Genomic DNA, 16609 nt, shown 5'->3' with positions numbered 1-16609 from the left:
TATGTCTTGTATAAACATATGACCCACGAACCAGCCATGGTGGTAGCAGCCAGCTTGATGTTCATGGTTGGTTTCTTCAAGTATGGGGAGAGGACCTGGGCCCTCAAGCGTGACACCCTTGAAAACATCCGAAGCTCAATCAAGACTCAACCTGACAGGACTGTGCCGGAAGGGTCAATCCAAAACGTTCCAGACGAAGAAGACGTTCTGCCGGAAGGGTCAATCCAAAGCATAGAAAGAGTTCCAGATGAAGAAGAGCTCATGTTGTTTGCTCACCATGTGCTCCCTACTTGCATGGCTGCGCTGACTGATTATTCGGAGGATTCAGGTAAAGTTTCTGCACTTCTGCTTCGGTACACCCCTCCTAAACACAAGGATTGGAAAGCGGAGCATATCGGCAAGATAGTAGAGATGGAGCTGTCCCTCATGTATGACATCCTCTACACCAAGGCAACGATGATCCACCATTGGTATGGCTACTTTCTCCGTGTCATCTCAATACTCGCCACTATGGTAGCATTACTTCTCTTTCATTTCCTTGGTAAAAAAGTTAGGCATGCCAAAATTGATGTTATCATCACCTACATCTTGTTTGGTGGTGCATTGATTCTAGACATGGTATCACTAGTCAAAGCAGCCATGTCAACCTGGACATGTGATTTATTGGAAAATGTAGGAGGATGGGGTAAGACACTTTGTAAGCGAATTCAGTCTTCTCGTCGTCGTATGAAGGCAGCGTCCAGTGCAGGGTGGTCAGGGTCTGTTGGGCAGTATAATTTGTTTGACGCCTGCTCTCGAGACATGACCAAACCAAGCATCAGAGTACTGCAGATGATAAAGCTGGATGATTGGTGGATGAAATATCAGTACAAGAGGACCTTAGTGATTCCAGCCGGTGTCAAGGAGTTGTTGTTTCAAGAGATATGGTCAGCGATTCGGTATTCAGATCCCGCTACGCCATTCGTACTACCTAGCGATTTGGAACTCCAAGACATGATCTCTGTCTGGCACATCACCACCAATCTTTTCCTCCCGTATGCCGAAGCAAACGGCGGAGATGCCACATACGTGGGGGCCATCAAGGTCCTCTCTGATTACATGATGTTTCTTGCTGTGGCACGCCACGACATGCTTCCAGCCCTTAAGCTCCGCAGCAACTGTGAAAAGACTAGCAATGATCTGCAGAAAATATGGAGTGGAGAGACTGCAACAAATAGGGAGGCAGGGTTTGGCAGCTTACTACCTCATTTATTGAGGAATGGGGCCTTGTCCTCATATCGTTCGCTCTCGTACGGAACTGGGTTTGCCAAGGAACTGCAACTAGTGATGAATAAGGGCAAGAGAGACTCAGTCATGGCTGACAGCGACATGGAGCGTTTGTTTAGGTATACAATCCCCATGATCTGCGAAGACAAAAATATAGGGCCGGACGGAGTTATACTGCCTGACGGGAAACTGTTGAAGCTCATCTTGGACCAATGGGTGAGTATGCTCGTTGCTGCGTCAATCAGATGCAGCAGGGAGTCCCATGCCAAGCAGCTCAGCCATGGCGGTGAGCTCATAACCATCGTGTGGATTCTGACGGAGCACTTCCGAAGGCCAGCACGTCTATGACTTGCAGTGTGCTTCATTGTACTTAATTTTTGTTACTCTGTTGTTTTGGACTTACATGTCCAGCTAGCCGATCACATGTCCTGTTGTCATCAGGTTAAGTCATTATGTTAGGAGATTGTGTGTTTCCAATGTTGTAAGCGGAAAATAAATGTTGTGAATCAACTATTTCAGTTTGAAAAGAAAAAGATGAGTACACATGTTGGTCCAGACTCCAGAGTAAATCGACACACAATCAATTATTGTTTGTATGGAAATATATAATACTCAAGTTTTTCTGGACGGATACAGTATCTTGTTTATTCAGTTTCAAATTGAGTAAATTTCATATACCGGACATCAAGTCGCGAGTTGGGATCACTTTCATACACGATGTTGAAAACTGAATATTTTGATGCATGAAGCTGTCAAACCGGTTCCTGATTTTGCCAATCATCAGTCCAGTATTGCAAATTTGGAAATAAAGGATCTCTGTGCATTGATGAATCTGAAATCACAATCTGGAAACTGTAGCCTTTTGCATGCCCCGTTTTTCAGGTTCTCTGGAGCAATGTTCCCAAAAGGGTTTCTGAACATAGAAAGAAAATTCGCTTTGTTACGAGGTGCACTTGGTGCTCGCGAAAAACGCCAGCACGTAAGCCAGACCACGTGTTCATGCATCGCTTGTACCGATCTCATATTGGAAAATGGTTCATAAGTATTTAGGGATCTTTATTCTCAGTCTTTGCTCTTGAGCACTGTCAGGCGTCTGCGTTAGAGTTGTGTCGAATATTGTGTACAAGGTAGGTTACAGTTGGACTTGTAGTTGTATTGTGTTTACATAGGATGTGGAGTCGTGTCCTAGTAAGACACTTGTATCCTAGGCCTCTCATATATAGCGGGGGTAGACACATGATGTAACCTATGCCAACATAATAGCACCGGAACGCAGGGAAAGCCGGCGGCATGTGCCGGTATCCAGGGCGACCGGTTGCGGTATTGTAGCGGTGTCAAGGGGAGAAGCGCCCGTAGTCATGCCCGGGATGTGGCCATATCGGTGAACCTCGTTAACAAATCTCGGTGTCGTGCCTCGTGTGATTGCTTGGCCCTTGGATGATCAACGGTATGCCTCGGATTTATTCTAACAAGTGGTATTAGAGCTAGGTTGTTCGAAGGCCGTGGAAGATTGATCTAAAGGAAGGAAGGAAGCATCGGCGGAAGTCTGCAGGAAGCAATCCTAATATGGGATATGTCATCGGCGAGTTAGGATGTAGGAGTAGATGTATTGGTCGTCTTGTAATCTTCAGTGAAGCAAGTGGAAGCGATCAGCAGAATCGGCGAGCTCGACGATACGAGGCGAACGACACGAAAATCGGATACCAGGCAGGCTGGCAGCAGTTTTCGGCGACTCGGCAAGATCGAGCAATCGAGATCGGATCGTGGCCGAGTGGCAGCGCTCGCAGAGGCGAGCGGCAGCAGAGGCTTGTGGCCCAGGTAGGGCGCCAGTGGCTGCCAAGGCCAGACTGTGATGGCCCAAGGCCCATAGGGGTGCGGCTGTGCAAGCAGCCCATGGTTGGGGTGGCGGCTGATGACCTGAACGAGGCCGGCTGCTAGCGCGTGGTGGCCAGGCGCTGGATCGCTGAAGATGGGCAATGAGCTGGCAAGGCTTGCACATTTGCGTGGGATTTGTTTGAAAAAAATATTGGCACAAAGACTAGTCCTTCGCCGGGATGCTATCAAGAAGAAAGAAAGAAGATAAGTCCAGGAGCTATATACGTGTGTTGTTCACACGAGAAGGCTGTGAGGGATTTTGCTTTGTTTTTCTTTGCTGGTACACTTTTGTGTATGGATGGCGTTGGATACGGTGACGGCTTGAGGAGTCTGGAGTGTGTCGTGCAGTCGGATATGTTCGACTGGGTCGGACTAGACTGTCTGACGGATCGACGCGAGTTGGTTGATAGAAAAGATGGTGGTGAGATCGGCGATGACGACATAGGAGCGTGGTGCTGATAGTGACCGACTTCTGGGCGTGGAAACACGTGGCGCATGTCGAAAGCTTGTGCGGCTTCGACAAGACTATGACGCGTGGTTGATTCAAGACGGTGCACACATGAGAGCTTGGAGTCGACGAGGCGCGGGGTGGCAAGTACAACCACCATGGAGTCATGTTGAAGGTGGAGCTGGATTGAGGGGCTACGGCGTAAGTGCACAGAGAGTCGAAGCCTATTCAGCGGCGGAAAAAAGCGAGTGACATGCAGTTCAGACTGGAGCCCAGTGGTCTGATGGAAGCGTGAAACTCAGTCATCGGTCGGTGATGATCACTGGTACTCTGCGGTGGGGGTTGAGTGGAGTGGGTTTGCGACCCTTGAGACTCGACGCGATAATAGCGGCGAGGCGTGCGGTACACATGGGGCATGGAGACGGGCCAGGGCTCTAGTGGTCATACATGTGATGAGACAACTGCGAATTTGACTCGGGATGACTACAAGCAATGATGAAATTCCTTCAATTTTCAGACAGGCGGTCAAGAAAGAAGCGGTAATGTTGAGTTCAGGTAACTCTTACATGTGACACCCAATATGTGAGTTGTTCACTTTCACGCAGGTCAGTGATTAGTGTGTGATAGCGTTGAACTGATACTCTTGAAGTTGGGAGCACAAACTAGAGCAACAAGGAACTTAATTTTGCTCGAGTGTTGACTGTGATCAAGAAAAAAAGGGACTACAAGTTGCAGGTGGAGTCATATGGAGTCTTTGGAGTAGCAACGGTTTTCATGGGATAAGCTCAAGTCCAATGTACATGGAAGTTTGACACATGGACGAATTCAAGATGCCAAGGTAGAGTTTGTTAGACTTGTGTCGAATATTGTGTACAAGATAGGTTACAGTTGGACTTGTAGTTGTATTGTGTTTACATAGGATGTGGAGTCGTGTCCTAGTAAGACACTTGTATCCTAGGCCTCTCATATATAGCGGGGGTAGACACATGATGTAACCTATGCCAATATAATAGCACCAGAACGCGGGGGAAGCTGGCGGCATGTGCCGGTATCCAGGGCGACCGGGTGCGGTATTGTAGCGGTGTCACGGAGAGGAGTGCCCATAGTCATGCCCCGGGGATGTAGCCATATCGGTGAAACCTCGTTAACAAATCTCGTTGTCGTGCCTCGTGTGATTGCTTGGCCCTCGGATGATCAATGGTATGCCTCAGATTTATTCTAACAGTCTGAATGTTGTTTCAATTCGAATAATATTCCGATCCAGTAATTAGAATAAAATCCAAGCTACCAACAAAAGCATTAAGGCTGTGTTCGGCAGCCCTCCACTCCTCGGTCACGGAGCAGAGCGGGCGGAGCATCCTTTTACCCGCTCCATAAATTATAACTAGCTGTCGCTCCGCTCCGGAACGGAGTCGCGGAGCCGGAGGGAGTCCGAACCTGTGTTTTGAATTTCGGCCAAAAAAAAACGGATTTCGGCCGAATTTCGGCCATCTCGGCCTGGGGCGAAATCTATCCTTCGGCCGAAATTGATCAAACTTGGCAAATTTTGGTCAAAATTTAGTCAAATGTCAGTCAAATTTTGGTCAAATTATGGCCGAAATTTTTAAAAATGGCCGAAATTCGGCCATCTCGGCTTGGGGCGAAAAAATTCTCAAACCGAAAATCAAAACGGTGGTCCGAACAGGCTCTAAATCTGTCTGGCCACCTACAAAATAATGGGTGTGCTCTGCCTGCATCATAGAAAACCTTGTATTTATTGCAAGTGAAATTTTACAGAGCGAAACCTAATTTTAGAAGATTGCCAAAATGGAAAGGCTGCTGAATTCACTATTGATACATGTATTTGTATGAGCCACATATCACAGCTAATAATACCGCTAACATTTTTTTCCAGCAGCAATACGGTAATCCTGCTTCACAGCAAAAGTGACACCGAAGATAACCTTGGAGGCACATAAAGACATTTGATCAAACTGATCTCTAAAAAGACAGTAATGTGACACTGGTGAAAAATGGTTTCATCTTGGCTCGAGCTTTGTGATGGTCATTCCATTTGAGGACGCCACTTTTGAATCATTATCACTACATCCACGCAATCCATCAGAGAAGGCTGGCATGGAAACAGAAGGAAGGCAAACACTCTGGCTGCTAAGCATGACATTCACCGACGACATCATCGGTCTATCTTCAGGTCTGTTCTGCACGCACAGCAGCCCGATTTGGATGCACTTCAGCACCTGGTCAATGTGAGAAGGATGGACACTAAGGGATGGATCGATCAACTCGATGACATTTCCCTTGGTCCAGACTGGATCACTGGATACACTGGTTCTTAAGTACTTACAAGATTTACGAGATAGACATATTGCTCGGAGTTGCAGGAGCCATTGTTTCTTCTTCCTGTGACGATCTGCAAAACCAAAACACCGAAGCTGATTGTGTCCGACTTTGCTGAGTATTGAGAAATGCATCGCATATTCAGGCGACATGTATCCGCTGCAACAACATGAGTGTTAATATATGTTCTACTCCCTCCATAACTTCATATAAGGCGTTTTTGACACTGTCATAGCATCAAAAAACGTCTTATATTAAGTTACAGAGGTGGTACTTTATTGCCTAACTAATGCTGACTGTGCTTACTATGTCCCAGCGATGCGCCTAGTGATATCTTCTGATTGATCCCCTCCAAATATCTTCGCTAAGGGTTGTAATCCAAGTCCAATAGAATATTGCTCGCTTTCAGGTCATGGTGAACTATCTTCAACTGGGACTCTTCATGAGGATACTGCAGTCCCCTAGCAATCCCACTGATAATCTTGAATTTCCTTCCCCAATCTAGGTCTTTGCGTTTCTCAGAATCTGCCATTCAAACAAGTATCAGCTCGGACATAGTGAAAATATCCTTTTGAGAAATTAATTAATAGTGAAAAGGCTGTACCAAAAAGAATGGTGTCAAGGCTTCTGTTGGGCATAAATTCATACACAAGTATTTTATCTTGTTCTTCCAAACAAACACCAATGAGGCTCACAAGATTCCTGTGAAGAAGCTTAGCGACCAGGACAAGTTCACTTTTCATTTCCCCTATTGCTTGTCTGGAACCCTGACATGGTCTTTTTACTGCTATTTGTTTACCGTCAGGTAGGACTCCCTGCGCAAGAGAAGATGCATACTCATTGATAAAAATATATAAAGTTGATAAACAATACATATGGCATGGTTTGTACCTTATGAACCATCCCAAAACCTCCTTTACCAAGCATATTTCCTTCACCGAAGTTATTTGTTGCAACTCTTAGTGTTGATAGATCGAGAAGAAGTGAATCGATGCTTCGAATATCATCCAATAGACCATTATACTTGAAGTCAGTCGGTGCAGCCCGAGCATTCTCGGATATCCAAAGAGTTCTGTCTCGGCGGTGCTTCTGAAATAGGAAGAACATAATCGAAAGAATTACCAAAACTGCAGTAACTCCACCAACAACTGAACCATTGATCCTTGTTTTCCTCCTTTGTTGATCTTGCACCCACCACTGTAATCTTGGAGGTCCCAGTCACTCTGAACCTTCTGGCTGAACCCCTTGTCACACTTGCAGTACGACCGGGCCACTGGAGTCGCAGCTGCCGTATGCCCCACAGAGCGCATACACGTCGCACGGTGACCATGGCTGGGCCCAGACTATGACCCATTGTAGGTAGGAATCATCATGCCATATCAACAGCTTGATCTGTCCGGTCAGGTCCATGATTAACCGCGAGAGCGGGACTACTGAATCATCCTTCATCGAGTAGAAGAGGTAACTTTCTGTGGCATTGTTGACGACTAGGAAGTCGTATAGGTTATTGACAGACTCTAGCATCATGGTGAAGTATCTCCTCTCCAAGCTGAAATAGGACCTCGAAATCTTTTCAATGAAAATAAAATGATCCATTGAAAAATAAACATTTTCTAATTCTAAAAATATGTTCCTTTGAAAAAATAAACATTTGTTCGAGATTTAGAAAAAAAATGCTTTTTAAAAATGTCCCAAATTCTAAAAATATTCTTGTTTTAGCGAATTGTTTAAAAAATAGAAATAAGTTTTTTTAAATAAACATTTTCTAAAATTGTTCTGAATGTTCAAAACATGTTTCCATCTTCAAAAATTGTTTACAAATTCAAAAAATGTTTGTGTATATATAGTAAGTTTCTTGTTTTAGATAAATGAATTTTTAGAAAATGTTCATGTTAAAAAAATCATGTTTTCCAAATATGTATGGAATTTTCATAATACTGTCGGGATTATTCATGTTTCCAAGAATATGAAGCAATTCATAATAAATCTTATTTTTTGGAAAGTAAAAAAATTCAAAAAAGGTTTTGAATCTCACGCTGTGTTATGCTCTTAAATATTTGCGCCGGCGATTAGTTGGCAGCACATATTTGTTCGAGTGGCTGGCAGCACTTGGTTGGGTCTTTGATGTCGTGAGTGTGATCCTTCAACTCGTCTTATTTTATACTTTTACTTGTGCCAAACAGAGGTTGCTTTGGTGCCTGGGCCTGGCACAGCCAACTCGACTGCCTGGAGACGGGTGGTGCCCGGCCTCCAGACCGTCCCACTCTAGCTTGTCCCACAAGTCCTTCTCACAGTCCACAACAGGAAGGCCGGCTCCATGGCGAAGGCTGACAGACGGGAGGCGTCTAAGGCCCCAAGAACCCCTTATCCTGATCGTCTCAAGCTTGGGAGCAAACATCTTGGCCTCGCATATTTGCTCCAGGCAGTCGAGTTGGTGCAAGTAGATGTGCTTTAGCTCTGGAAAATTCTTCACAGTGTCTTCTTTTCCAGCTTCATAATTCACATCCCGTGGGAAGACCTGCCTGAGATTACCACAATGGACTATTTGGATGGTCTCCAGGCTGGGTAAAATGAATGATGAGATTGGGAGGACAAACTTGAGCCTTGGGCAGTTGTGCAAGTGTATGCTCCGTAGTTCTCCAAAGACAGATTCTTCCTCAAATGCCCCCAATCATTCCTTTGCTCCAAATGCAGCCAGCTGCTCTGAGATCGGTCACCCAAATGGTCTCCATATGAGCAAAGGAATAACACCACTTGTTTGTGTAAGGGGTGAAAACTTTCTGTAACTTAGGACACCTCTCAACATGGCACCATCTCAAATAAAACATAAGTTTTCCACCTGGAAGGACAGAATCTTGCTTGGGGGTAACACCAAGGATGGATGAATTGTCATGGACACGCAAGGAATGAGCCCACCATATCAATTGACGAATAGCTAAAAGTCCCCAAACGGACTCCGCATTAGTGAGATTAATTCCATCACCAATCTCAACGTGGCGGTGTAGGGGTAGAATTCGTGGGACCTTGTAAGCATTAGCTACTCTCTCGAGTACGATGTCATGGTAGCAGCATCTGAAGGGGCTTCGGACTGGCGAAACTACCTGGACATTGCAGGTCTCAATCCCCAAAGTATTAACGCTTCTCCCTTCAGCTTTGATCTCGAAAGACTTACCTAGATTCAAGTATAGGCTATCCGTAATCAAAAACCTAGAACTGACTTCCCACGAACCGAGCACCAAGGATGGAATGAGCCTTGCATCTCTGAGATAAACTTCGCCATCATATTTCCTGTTTACAGAACGGATGAATGAAGAATCATGTGGCCTTATAGCGTCCTTTCGTTCACTGCTAATGTGTAGTATTTTCAAGCTTCTATTGACACCCTTCCATAGTATTGCATGGAGGTTCTCACAGCCTATTAGAAAGAGTCGCTCTAGTTTTGGCACCTGCACCATCTCATGGCTGAAGTCAAGATTCGTGATTGAGGTGCCTGATAGGTCCAGCTCCTCAAGGCACGGCAATGCTCCACACAATGTGAAGTTCTCCAAATGCACACAACCGGCTAAAGAGATCTTGGAGACTTTTGCTTTTTGACTTGAACTTGCAGTTAAGCTGAATGATTCAATTGACCGAGGGAGTCCGTCAGGGCCAACATGCTCTAACTGAACACAACCATCTAGAATCAGAGTCTTCAGAACAATTGCCTCTGACAGTCTTGGCAAAACTTGTATTGTACTATTCCCAGTTAGATCGAGGAGCTCCAACTTCACCATGTGTGTGAATTCATCCATTTCACTTATCTCCCAAGAGCATGTTGGTTCAATTATTCGAAGCTTGCGAAGGTTCTGTAGTTGTCGCCATGAAAAATTATGGCACCAAATCCTTCCCTTCTTCATATGTACCTCCCTAATGTTTGCAGCCATTTGGTCTATTGTCTCTAGTGACAGATCCAGTTCCCAGGTTGTGTCATATATATCTATCACCCATAGGCTGTGAAAAAATTCCATATTTGGTTTTCCTTGCTTCATGGATTCTTCCTTTTGTTGATCCTTGCAACTATCCAATCCAAGGAAACGTAAGCTTCGACAACACTGGAAAGGAGGTGAAGAAAAACTGAAGGAGCAGTTGCATAATCTGAGCACACGAAGCTTGTCCGATTGATGAAACATGCCATCTGGTAGTGTTTTTAATGCAGGATTGGATTCCCTTTGGGCTGCATGGAAAAAGGATGTTGACTCTAGAGGTACAATCACTACCTCGATCTCTCTCGTTTCTTCCTTACTAGTGGAGGTAACAGCTATCCAGCGTTTCTGAGCACTGCCCAAAATATCAGCAAAAGGGGGCAATGTATCAAATGAGTAGTCCTCTAATCCGATCCATTGATACAAAGCAGTACCAATATCCCACGCTTCATCATCTTGAACTCCTTGTACAATACCATCGCAGACCCAGTAGTTGTTAGCATGGGTAGTCCACTTGAAGTCAATAATGCCGCCACTCTGAGAGATTAATGACAACATGTACATGCAACACTCTGCCGGTATTTCAGGGGTGACGACAAGATTTCCAATAGACTGAGCAATTTCTCCAACCTCTGCCTGTAGAAAAAACATGCGACTGTGAAAACCTTCCTCAAAGACAACAAAATTTGAATTGTCCATCTTTTCATTTATGATTGAGTTGAGCAGAATCCTTCCCCTAAAAGTCCACAATATTCTAGTGCCAAACCCTGCTTGAGGAATGCCGAAATCATTCAAGTCAACTCTGTTGAGGCTCCCATTCAAAAATACCACTAAACATCTATGGTCTTGTAGGGACCGATGGATTATTGGCACAACATGTTGTATCTCAGCTCGAGATCCCTCATCTAACCCTTCCAAATCATCTTTTTCATCTTGCTTATCAAAAATAGCAATTACACTTCCAGGAAGCTTCAATTGCTCAGCTATTTTCCTTTGTAGTGCTCTTCGACTTTTCCACCACGAGCAATCGATGTGGATGATCTTGTCAAAATTCTTCCATAAAGATGGGGGAGGGTCTTCGACCATAGCTCTAAGCACAGCAGAAGCACCCAACCCATGCCATCCATTATAATAGATGGCACTATATGCAACGCGGTCAAGTAAAGTGATTAAATTCTCTACCGCCTTTTCGACATTGGGTGAATCACATGTCACCACCTGCTTATGACAATCAGCTGAGTTTAATTCACATATATATCATTTTCAGCCTAGTATTACTTAATACTTATTTAAAACGTGTAGGCAAAGCTAGAAGTGATCAGTGGACCATCCATGCTGCTAATTGTTTGTTAGTTTTGATTAGCACAACTAAATTGGGCATGACTGCTCATGACCTAAATCATATACACCATCGACACACAGCATTAAAGCCCTAACTGAGCAAGTGGTTCTACTACCGAAGAGGAGAAAAGGGGTTGGAGATCTAGGTAACTAAAAGATCTCTAAAATTATTTCATTGTTCCAGTTGCATATACAGAGGACATAATCCCTTTGTAGTCTCATGAAAATGGTTGAACGGAAGTTCGATAGATTAGAAGAATAGAATTTCCATACGAAACATCGTATCAAGATTAATTTTGGATGTGACATTAACTATATGTACCATATGACAGAAAAGGTATCAATTAAAAGTCTTAAATCCTGAACGCATCAGTTTTTTCTAGATCGGATAAAACAGAATCTCCATCGCATAAAAAATTAATAGAGTTAAACACCACCAAACTACCATTGGGTTGTGCTCGATCTGTGGTCTGGAGGATAAATGTGTTTATCATGCCCTTGTGAACTGTCCCAAGGCCTGTACACTCCGTACGGCATTAAGGGAAGTGTGGAATCTACCGGATGAGGAGGTTTTCAACTTCTCTGGACCAGATTGGTTACTTATCCTACTGGATCAATTAAGGTCGCTGGTACATGAGCAAATTATATTCATGTTTTGGAGGGCATGGCACTTGAGGAATGATTTGATCTTTGGTAAAGGTAAAGAAACTATCTCTGCCGCTGTGAGTTTTATTCAAAACTACTGGGACTCCTTCTCGTCATGTCATACCAAGATGAAGGTGGAGATTACCATTAAAGGTAAGGAGAAGGTGGATGGCGTAAACTATACCAATGATGTGGATGGAAAATGTGTGATTTGGCAACCCCCCGATCCATATTTCATTAAGATCAATGTTGACGCAAGTTTTGTGAAGGCCATTAGTGTTGCCAGTGTGGGAGTGTTTGACAGGAACCATACTGTTGAAGTCATCATTTCTTCTTGGGACTATATTGGGGTTTGCAATAGCATGTATGAAGTGGAACTGAGAGTGACACTTGCAGGGCTTTATATCGGTATTACCCTTCATAAACCCATCATTTTAGAAACCGATTGCTCTTCTGTGGCGTCTTTTCATAGAAATGATTATTTGGACAGGTCTTCCCTCATTGATCATAAGATGGAAGTGCTGAGTATTTCCAAGATGATGGCTAATCTCAAGATATCTAAGATAATCAGAAGGGTCAATAAAGTGGCGCATGAGATTGCGAAGTTCAGTTTAGATAATAGGTCAGATGGTTTTCTTATAAATATTGTTCCGCCCTGCATGGCTAAAGTTGTAACAGATGATTGTATGAATATTTTTAATTAATTAATATATGGGAGGGGTTTTTCAAAAAAAATCTCCATCGCATCTTTGTGATGCATTTTATTGTCTGGCGCCCAGTTAACTTTCCCTGATTGGCGCATGCATGCTAGGTTGGATCTTAGTAGTTGTGTAATGACTTGCATACCCTGATATGTAAATATCATTATTGTAACATTTATAGTGTATGCTAAGATTCACAACTTGTATTTTACAGAATAGTTTTGTGTAAGTAATACCATGACAACCAGAAAAACACAATAACAAACACACAACTCGAGTGAAACGATCATACATATGTAAGAAAAAGTACCTTAAAACCTTCATCCATGATGTGTTTCTGAATGAAGGCCGGCGCCCAACAAACAGAAGAAGCTCCAGGTCCATATAATGTAAACCAATAGCGCCTCCTCCACTCACAAGCACCTACAAGAGCATCTCTAGATCAGTTATGTATGTTTGCGCGGAAATATTGTTACCTAATACAATTGTAATAACTCCTTAAAACAAAGATGAAGCAAACGATCAAAAGTAGTACCTTAATTATCAGCTACATAATCTGTTTTGCTTAGATAGCAGAAATGTCGGTGGCATTTCCTCCGAGAAGAAAGATGGTCAAGATAGGATGGAGGAGGAACAATAGGAGTTGGGAGTTCACAAATTGTTTTGCTATCAGCATAGCTAGCTTTTTTTCCATTGCCTTTGGCAGCATACTAGCAAAAAACCCGTGCGTTGCAACGGGAGAAAAAAAATCCAAATGCCCCCAATGAACATCAAAACATGTTCAAGACCCCACAGATCCACGTCCGTTCTTTGAAAGTGGGAACATGAGTGAAACGGGGTGGATAGGGGATAGAAGATCAACAAGTAGAAAAACATTCCTCATTTTACTATCATTCCTAACAAAATGATCTATAGATAAAATTGTACAGTATTCTAAATAAGTGTATAGCTACAAAGAAAATGATCATATATAGTAGAATGTGTACATTATCTAGCCAACCATTTTGTAATGATATGTTCACAAACTTTAGTTGTATTATTACTGGCTCGTGTATCATTCTCTCCCATAGAAATCATACAACAAAAAGCTTGAGAACGCAAATGACCAACATACTCTGAATCAGTTCTCATACACACACTCTATAATATAAAATCAGACCATATACTTTCAGCTTCTACGACAAAGAAATTGAAGCAAGGAATGTTGCGTTGGTCAGTTCGTCCATGAGAAAATGCAGTTGAAGGCCTCCATCCTAAATGCCAAGACCACAACCGTCATCTTGTCGTGGTCGCTGTGTAACCGGAAGGAGCGCACGCTGAGCAACCACAAGTTGGTGGCTGCCACGTTATCTTCGGCAGATTGTTGACTGAGGTCGAGAGCCTTGACGGTGTCTGAGCAGAGGGCGTGAACACGCAGCATATGTATGCAGACTCCTCAGCAAAATTGGAAAAAAAGCTCAACTTTGTCAGCCCGGCGAAAGGGCCAGGTTAGTTCAAAATGTGTCACTTGCTGGTGTAAAAAATGGAGCAATGATGCATGTATGCTCAGGAAGCTATCTATAACATTGTAATGGGATTAAAATTAGCTAGCTAGTATCGTATGTCTGCAAACTTGTCATCTTAATTATCCAAAAACAAAAAATCTGAAGCTAGCTGAGCATAAATGGTTTGGTGCCCCTTGGGTTGTTTTCTTGTCCTAACATAACATGGAGGAGGTACCAAGGGTTCAACATTGAGCTTTGATTTACCTCCATTATCCCCGTGATACTGGTGTTTGTGATGAACTAAATAGATAATTTGTTGTGCTGGGATGATTCATGATGGATAGATAAGATGATCTTCGCAACAACTACCATCATGCATGAGCATGGGTAACATCCAAAATTTCCTAAAGCAGCCATGTTTTTATGTCTATTCTGTTGCTTATCTCCCTCTGAAAATTGACAAACATCCACACTTCTAGTCTTATATCCCTATGAAAATCTATTTAACATACACAAATCTGCTTTTGGAGTAAGAAATTATAACCCATAAATAAGAAAAAAAATAACTTAATTAGTTTCACCAATCTACATAACAAAATTTGATTTATCCATTACCGATTAACTGTAACAACACAGAAAATCAAGTCGCACACTCACACCTCAAATCTTGAGGCATACGCAGTCTATTGAAGCCTCAAACATAGAACCATGTCATGTGAATTTCCAATAGAAAATTAGGACTCCATTTGCCTGTTTGATCCTTACCAGTTTATTAGTTCCGTATCTGTCAATTCCATGATCTTCCACAATGCTTCCAACCGCTTCATAACTCATGTCGGTCCCTCGAGGTGGAAATTTTCACGCTGAGATGCAACCGAATTTATATCATGCATTAAGTCATGCAAAAATACCAACCTAACATATGCCAGTATGGTTTGACATAGATACAAATTACCATCCTTCAAAGTAGCATCTCAAAACACCAAAAGGCATCTGGATCATCCTCGTATAGAACAACAAAAGGGGAAACCAGATCGCTCATACCTACACTCAACTTGTACCATTTAGGCAGTTTAAATAATTAAAGCAAAATGATGCAATGCTCCATTGAAATGCAAACCTTGACAGTATCCAGGGGAGGGATCAACCCATGCATAAAATGAAGTATATCAGACAAACCTTCATGGCAGCCGCTGCTTGAACCCCGCAGGTCGCCGCCCATGGAGCCGCTCGTCACCAGCCCCTCCAGAATCGCTAGATCCAGCCGCCTCCGCTCCATTACCGGTGCCGGGCCTCGCGAGCTCCTCCCCTCGTCCTCCTACATCGACCCGAGCCGCCATGGACGGCCGTTGTGTCCGCGTTGACTGCGGGCGAACGCGCGCGTCCGACGCATATGGCCCCGCCTTCGTGCCTCCCCTCCTGCTCCTCTCGCCCGCCATGTGCTCGCCGCCGTCGTCCTGCTCCCGATCGGATCGGGAGCGCCGCCACTCGATCTGCAGCACAAAAAGAATATCGAACAGTTTTTTCTTAACTCAAATATAGTTCACACGGGTTAATTTATGTTTCATGTGCACCTATTGATCAAATAAATTCTTCCAATCTAGTTAATTGTACTGCTGGATTTTGGTGGCCATTCTGAATGTACAGATTTGTTGTAAGAATCTTTGAACTAATATGGATCTGTTGACGAACTATAACTTAGCACTATATCTGGTTCTTGCTATCAGTTTTGTTTTGGTCATCCAAGTGGATATATACACCAGTCATGCAGCCACAGTCTGCACTATTTAGTTAATGAGAACGGGAGGAGCACAACACTGACCCCATCGCTTATCTAAGCCAGCTTTCAGGTCCACCATGGCCACCTACACCGAGCACCATATCACGTCCCCGAGCTTAGTTGTCGATTCATCTACACCAACCCAATCACCACAAACAGGGATACAATCAGATTTAATAAGAGATAGCTCCATGACCATGAGGAAAGCACGAACCGTGGGAGCAGCCCATAGGCGACCGCGCTGGAGCACATCCGGTCGTCCGCGTATCCAAGAGCTAATCGGGGCAAGGTGGTCGATGTTGGGCGACCGCAGCGATGGCCATGAAACCGGGACGTGAGGAAGAAGGAATCGGTAGGCGGTGTGATGCCCTCGTCCTCCGGCGTGTAGACCGATCTGTCCCCGTCATCCCCGTCCCCTCCTCTGCCGCCTCCACCTCCCTCTCCTACTCCTACTGGCTCCTCTGCCGCCTCCACCTTCCTCTCCTCCTCCTCCTGCCAGCTCCTCCGCTGTCTCCACCACCCTCTCCTCGTCCTACCACCTGTTGCCCATGGCGGCGCGGAGTGTGCCGAGCAGCCCGTCGCAGTCGGCGGCACGCGCTCGAGACGGCCGGCGCGATCCCGGAGCGCGGCGGCCTAGGCCTCGGCGTCGGCAAGCTGCACGCGGAGGACTCGGACGACACGGGGAGGAGGGCACGACGGACGATGCGGGCCGGTGGTGGGGAGGCGGCGGATCCAGATGGGGGTGCGAGGCGTGGTCGGCCGGTGGTGGG

The 16609-nt window shown here is 44.5% G+C and overlaps 2 pseudogenes; both read right to left on the bottom strand.

Moving 5' to 3' along the window:
- Positions 1-5420: 5420 nt before the first annotated feature.
- LOC123131562 (cysteine-rich receptor-like protein kinase 6) lies at positions 5421-16193 on the bottom strand (annotated as a pseudogene).
- LOC123131518 (uncharacterized) lies at positions 7973-11142 on the bottom strand (annotated as a pseudogene).
- Positions 16194-16609: the final 416 nt, after the last annotated feature.

Source organism: Triticum aestivum, chromosome 6A, assembly GCF_018294505.1.
Source record: "Triticum aestivum cultivar Chinese Spring chromosome 6A, IWGSC CS RefSeq v2.1, whole genome shotgun sequence".
NCBI lineage: Eukaryota > Viridiplantae > Streptophyta > Magnoliopsida > Poales > Poaceae > Triticum > Triticum aestivum.
The sequence above is the reverse complement of the archived record's forward strand: the minus strand, read 5'-3'. Positions and strand labels throughout refer to the sequence as shown.